General features: G+C 32.5%; 1 protein-coding gene across 50 annotated transcripts in view; it reads right to left on the minus strand.

The window, feature by feature from the left end:
• The window catches only part of bt (projectin protein bent), a 52,470-nt gene extending 52,030 nt beyond the window's left edge, over positions 1 to 440 (minus strand). For 32 of the 50 annotated variants that reach the window (XM_086826665.1, XM_086826658.1, XM_086826662.1 and 29 more), the window contains exon 1: positions 283 to 415. The gene's annotated coding sequence lies outside the window, so the exon portion shown is untranslated. Of the gene's footprint in view, positions 1 to 282 lie in introns of all 50 variants that reach the window. The other 18 variants (XM_086826667.1, XM_086826666.1, XM_086826659.1 and 15 more) reach the window with 1 other exon arrangement.
• Positions 441 to 7,187: the final 6,747 nt, after the last annotated feature.

Below are 7,187 nucleotides of genomic sequence, written 5' to 3' on the forward strand. Positions count from 1 at the left end.
TTTGTTTTTTAATTTTTCCTTTAGTTAAGTTTTACATTTCATGTGCACATGTCTCTTAGTACAGGTACATCTATCCATATGAGAATGAGCAAGCTTATTTAAAAATAACTATGAGTCTTTACTGGTCTTGCAAGTCAGCACATAAGTCTATATACTATTTATACCAATAAAAAAGAGATCAACTTTAAACCGATCGAACTGTCTTATTCATTGCATATTACATATCTTCGAAAGATGAATTGAATACTATTTGTAAGGTCTTTGCATATATTTTGTACATACAACTAGGCTACAGATAACACAGTTCCGAGCGCAGCACCGAATTTATTTGTTCTTCTGCGAAAACGAAGCAAACTCCACGAGCTTTTGTCTATTACTAGTGCTCTTGGCATCAGCGGCACCAAGAACAAGACCTAAAGGCAGCCAGCCAGGCAAACATTGGCTTTCAAGGCGCAGACGCGATCTAGTTTTATTTATAATACCCACTACTTAGTCAGGTAATATGGGTTAGCCATAACCTTTAAACATACGTAGTTTTTCAAGGCATTGCAAATTATACATGATAAACTAATTACTTTGGAAATTTTGGGACGCCGAAGGTATACACACATATATGAACATACGTACATACATATGTACGTCAATACTATTCTGATATTAAGTATAGTCGCCCATTACTGAAAATATAGACACCTCTAGGTGAAACATTAAACAAAAAAGATTGCAGGTTGCTATTCAATAGTTAATTATACGAAAATAACTTAAAAGGTGGCATCTGTAGCTATGATCGTTTCAAATCATCAGACCGCTTCCTATGTATCGATAATATTTGATATCTTACCCTACATCTTATTTATAAATCTTTAGGAATTATAAGCGTCGCAGAATATCGCATTTTCCTAAAAAAATCTCATTAAAATCATACTCTTTAAACTAAATAAGATAATCGAATAATTTAAAAGGCATTTGACAGGTAATTGTAGTAAAATGTATATAAGTATTTGACAATGTGATGTGCCTACCCATTAAAGTAAACAAATCTAGTTTTTCCATGAAAACAATGAAAAAATACATATTGTTTTTAGCTTATATTTTTTGATTTGCTCAAAACAAAATTTGAATTGTTTTATCAACAGTAGTTAAAAATAAGCCTATATCAAAGGAATTTTCAATAGATTATGCATTTCTGGACTATAATCCCTTGATTTTGTATCTTCTGCGATTGTGCATGCCCGGAGATAAATACAATAAGCATAAACCGATTCAATGTTTTAACGCTACAAAGCATTTGCGTGCTGCAGCTATCCCTTAGTTTTTTGGTTTGCTTTACCCTGAGTTGTGTTTGATTTTTTTCAGATTTTTAAACATGAAAATTGATTCTGTTCCAGGAAAGATCCACGAAAGTGAATCCTGCTTTCACCGGCTTCAGGTTTTTTCAGTATTTTTTTGTTTGACTTTAGGCAGGAACCGATTTACCAGTACACGTCAAAACCAAGCAAAATGTTTTTTTTTTTAATTAGCCTATGTTTATTAATGTACATATTATTATTTGTTTAGCACTACCTGAAAGTTAACAAATGTACCTTTTTTTGTTTATGTTGAAAACCAATAATATATTTAATATTCTTAGTCTGCTTTTATTGTCCGTTATTACAAGCTAGAACCTTAGGCTTAAATCTATATAAATGCAATTTTGCACTTTACTTTCACTTGTATATAAGTCGGAAAAGGCCGGATCGGACGACTAAATCATATACATATGTAGCTTTTATAGGTAAGATTGGAAAACTTGTATGAAAAAAATCTAGTTATTTTTATCCAATGTGAAATATAGACATTTTGTATTGCTTTAGAAATTTGGGATTAATTTTATAACTAAGATAAGATAAGACTACAATAGAATAAAACAAGAAAGGAAGCTAACTTCGGAACGCCGAAGTTTGTATATCCTTGCAGATAGAACTCCGATCACTATGAATTAATACAATATAAATTATATATATTTATGTTAAAAAACAGTAAAGCAATGCCTACTATATTTAACGATCGTTTGTATGGCATCTATATGATATAGTCGTCCGATTTACATAAAACTAAAATCCAAATTTTAGAACAGCAAAAAAGGGCTATCACTCAAATTTGATGAAAATCTGTTGAAAATTGCAAAAATTTATTTCTCGATCGTTCCTATCGCAGCTATATGATATAGAAGTCCGATATTCATAAAATTGTATACAAAAAATTAGAATATTTAAAATGGCTATATCTTAAATTTGATACACTTGTGTTAAAAACTAAAAATGTTATAATTCCGATCGTTCTTATGGCAACTATATGATATAGTCGTCCGATCCGGCCCATTCCATATATACGAGTGAGAGTACTAACAACTAAAAACAACAACAAATTCAAACTGAGAGACTAGTTTTCGTAGAAACGGACAGACGGTAATGGCTAGCTAGATCGTCTCGACAGTTGATGCTGATCAAGAATATATATGTATGTATACTCCTTCAGTGCGTCGCAAACTTCTGACTGAAATTATAATACCCTGCATGGCTATAAAAATAAAATAAACATTTTGAATATTGGAGCTTTTTGGGCCGAGGAGTATGTATATAATTTATAAGACTGTTACTAAATGACTAAAGACTAATTAAATTTAAAATTCTTTAAGAATGGTAATATTTTTCAGAAAACATAACATAATAATTAAACCATTAAAAGGAATTGTTGTTCCAAGCATCTTCCGATTTGCAAGCGGTTTTAATTGGACCACAAATTTAACTTTAATTTAGTATAATCGATTAAGAAAATTTCTTACTTGTACTTACAATCAGTTAATATAAGCAATAATAATTTCGTTTTCTTGTTTGTTTTTTTTTTTTTATTAAAAACTTGAAACAAAAACAATTCAGTCACAGATTTTTCTGGGTCGTTACCCACCCGGCTTAAAATATCGCTTAGGCATTGCTATACATCGCCGATATTTTTAGTCATTCAGACGTATAGGGAATCCCCTGAACGTAAAACAATAAATCCCTGCAAGGGTATGGGTATTTAAGTTTTGACATAAAATAACAGTGTTGCTTACATTTGACATTTAAGTCGAGTAAATTATGCGGACAAATAGGTTTATACATGCAAAAGCTTCACGTAATATAAGTATGAAAGCAGAAAGCTCATAAGCTGTTAAGAAATAACAAACATTACAGAATATAAAAATTGTATTTTTGACATCAGACATGAGACGCGAGTCTAGTTACATTTATTCTTTCACTTATAGGTGGCGCCCGCAAGCTCAAGGCATGGAAATCCGTTTAAGCGCCATCTATCAATGAAACCCACTTAATCCGCCATAGGATTTTTTGGGGACCGTTTAAACCAGTGTTGCCAGGTTAGCTTATTATAAGCTAGTTCTAGCATATTTGAAACTAGAAAAGCTTGAAAAATTTCCATCTAGCTTATAGCTTGAAATATAGCTTATTTTAAAATTCATCTAGCATATTTTAGCTTTTTATGTATTTTTGACATCCACGGAATGTTTTTTACGAAAAATATGCTTTATAGCATGAAAATATTGGAGTTTGTTCTTTTTTTCCGATGGTTATGTGCATTTTATGTGATCGTGAACTTATTTCTAATCGAAAGTGTCATCGGTAAAGCGTGTCCTCAAAATGCCGAAAGTTATATATAAACAGATTTTTCGGGATGCTTGGCTCCAAAACAACGAATTTAAGTGCCAGGAGAAGGAACCAAAGCATATTGTTGCTACTGTAAGTCGACAATATCAGCCAAAATTTTTTAAATCAGGCAGCATGCGGCATCGAAAAAGCACATTTTATCAATGAGATCAGTTGCTGAATCGCAAAAAATAAATTTTCCGGCTAAGTGTTGCAAGACTCAGGATCAGGAAGCAGCGCTTTGTTTGTTCATTGCCGAACACTCGGCGACGAACAACATGAAGGAATTGATGAAATATTAACTAATTTGTTTTAAGTGCTTACTTTAAGAACATATTTTTAAGACTTTCTTTAATAATAACATATTCATATAATATAATAATATATATTATATGTTTCGTGTTTTCTCATATTTGGGTGTAGCTTGTTTTTTCGCATTTTTTAAAAATTGTTTAGCTTATTCTAGCTTATTTTTTTTTTAAATCTAGCTTATATGGGCGCTCATCACCTGGCAACACTGGTTTAAACCCAAAACTAAATTTTTAAGCTTAAATAATTCGCTGAATCTGATTCGGAGGTTCGATTTTTACTTGATTGATTAGGTTCAAATATCTGGATAAGATTCAACGACCGAAAAACTATATGGTTGTTTCTTTTTTTTCAGTTTAAATAGCTTGAAAATATTTTTAACCAGCAGCAGCGCTTCACACACTATGTGAGTGCAGGAAATCAAAACAAAAACCAAAATAAATGCAGAAGTCACAATAAATAAGCACAAATAAAACCATAATTGCATGTTTTCACACGAATCGATAGCTGACATAGCCTGCCTGCCATTCTTCTTCCTTGGCTTCCAGGGGTTGATCGTTATTAAGATCTTAAAGATCGAAGAGGTTTTTAAAGTTAAGTTTGCCCATGCTGACTTTTTTTGTTGTTGCACGCTGTGAGAAACAAAGAAAAGAATTAAAGTATTGCAAGGGAATAACAAAGAGCTAAAAGTTTCCGACGGCCTCTCATGGCTCATTTTCAAATTCAGTTTCAGGCGCCGGAATTTCTCGTTTTTTCTCAAAACTATTTTTCTATATATTTATATATAATATATATTGGTTGTATTTTAAATAACCCATTATCAAAGAAAACAGTCTTTAACGAAGCGAGATAAAACTGTCGGTGACGCCTTTAACTCAAAACTCTACAATACAGAAATTTGAAAAATTCTTTTTCCATCTGCCCAAAAGTTATTACTTTCGAATCGTTAAAATTTAAAAATGTACTCATATTTCTTTTGAAGTAATCCGCTTTTAAATACCGTAGTAAGTAGCTTAAAAGATCTAAAATACTATTCGATCGCTTCATAAAAAATATATATAAATATAATTGGTTATTGCACTTTGCATTTTGTCATCGTTTTTCGGTTTGTCGACTTTCTTATTAATGTAAACCCCTTCTATGTTATTTTATTTTTGACAAGAGTTTGCAGTGATGAAATCATTTTCGGACCCCATAAAATTCTTGATATTAATTTTTAATATAAACTTCGGCGAGCCGAAGTTAGCTTCCTTTCTTGTTTTTCTACTAATCTCATTATTTCATTATTTATTTATAATTAATGCATTTTCAAGTTGCATTTCATTTAAAAATTAGTTTCATATCAATTGTTCCCTTTAAATATCTTATTGCCATAACTCGGAGTTGTTATTGGTACTACACATTCCACTTATTGGAACTACGATCGAAATACTATCGGGCTACCGTAAAAACAATGAGTTATTAATAGGAAAAATTTGAACTTCACTGTTTTTGAAAATATTTTCGTGTAATGAAAATTTAAAACCGTAAATAATTAAATAGGTGAATGTAATGAGTGCTGACATTACTTTTTTGTTTTTTGTTTTTCAACATCAATATGAACAATATGGACATACATATGTACAGTATAAATTAGTATTAGATATGTTATGTAAGGGTCCAATTGAAGTGTCCAAGGGTATACAAACTCGCCGTTCTGATGCTTCCTTCCCTTCTTTTCAAAGTGATTCGATTGCAAATGACGATATTAAAATGCAAGGATATACAAACGTCGGATTCCTTTCTTGTTTCTTTTTAATCGGCATGCAAATACCATTTAATATGCAGAAGGCATGAGATTAAATCGCATTAAACTCAACAAAGCGAAATGAAAAATTCTTGAAAATATTATCTGCGGATTAGAATCAAATTTTGCCAAAATAAAAGTGGTGGCAAGTGCCGCTCACTTATCTTAGCCCTTAGCCCAATATTGATTTTGTTTTTAAATCATTTGGGAAAACATTGCATCACATTAAAAAAATTGGCATTGGAAATAATTGAAAAATACTATAATGCGAAGTACAGACATATATTTTCAAAAACGTTCCCAACGAGTCATAGGTTTTACGTGTTTTAATTATTTTATTTAGCTGTCATAGCAGCGAATTTAAGTATATTGATTCAAAATAGCATCCAATAGCAAATACAGACTTCGGATTTCCTAATCTTTAAAATTTCAACATGGATATTCAAATAAACATAGGTGTTCGTTTTTAAGCTAATTGCACTTGGGACACAGAATTCAATCTTATTTTGTCTAAAATAATAATATAATATAATTACTCAGTATACTTTCACACACGAAATCCACCTAATCCATAATAAATCGTTATAATTATCACACTTGAAAAGCAGTTGGCACAGTTGCCATCCTACGCCCCTCAAGGGAATTTAAATAACGAGCCATTAAACAATTAAAGCACCGCACCGACTGCCTCACGGACAACCGATGACCAGAACCAGCCAACCAAGAATTTTGCCAGCCAACCAAATATAAACAACAGGAAAATCCTTTTTGGGGAAAAGGGGAAGCACCCACACTGCGCAGAGATGTGTGGCGTGTCCACGGGGGACTTGCGGCCCTTCATTTGAAGAGAGATGAATCCCACATCCATTGACGACATGCTTCAATTATTTTGAACCATTCCGTGGACGCACCTCCCAGCAAACGCCCAGCTCAGAGAGGACCACCTACGTTGGCGCGCAGGAGTTCCTGCTTTCTCTGACGAGATTATCACTTGGCAGGATGGAGAGCTTACCGACAATTTAATACCTACGCAAATTTATTTATTTTCTTTGTAATTTTCGTATTAATTTTAAAGCAATTCTGCAAATTATACTGCATTATATTTTTTGATCTCCTTAGTATTCGCTAATGGGCAGTTAATTTCTGATAGCGCAGGAACTTACGGATAGACCAGATAGCTCTGGCCTGGGGATTCAGAATAAATTCATATACCTTTGCCACGGAACAACCTTCCGACTAAATTGCACTACTTACTCTCTTCGAAGGTGTATAAAAAACAATCCATAAAGTACGTACTTCAAGCGGCTACACCCTAAACGTTCTATATGGAAGGGAAGAGTAAGGGAAGAGGTAAAAGGGATGTATACTGGAAAAGGGTGACATCCATCCATAATTAAAAGAAACCATGC

Source organism: Drosophila serrata, unplaced genomic scaffold (genome assembly GCF_035046125.1).
Source record: "Drosophila serrata isolate PLE 108 unplaced genomic scaffold, ASM3504612v1 contig_160, whole genome shotgun sequence".
NCBI lineage: Eukaryota > Metazoa > Arthropoda > Insecta > Diptera > Drosophilidae > Drosophila > Drosophila serrata.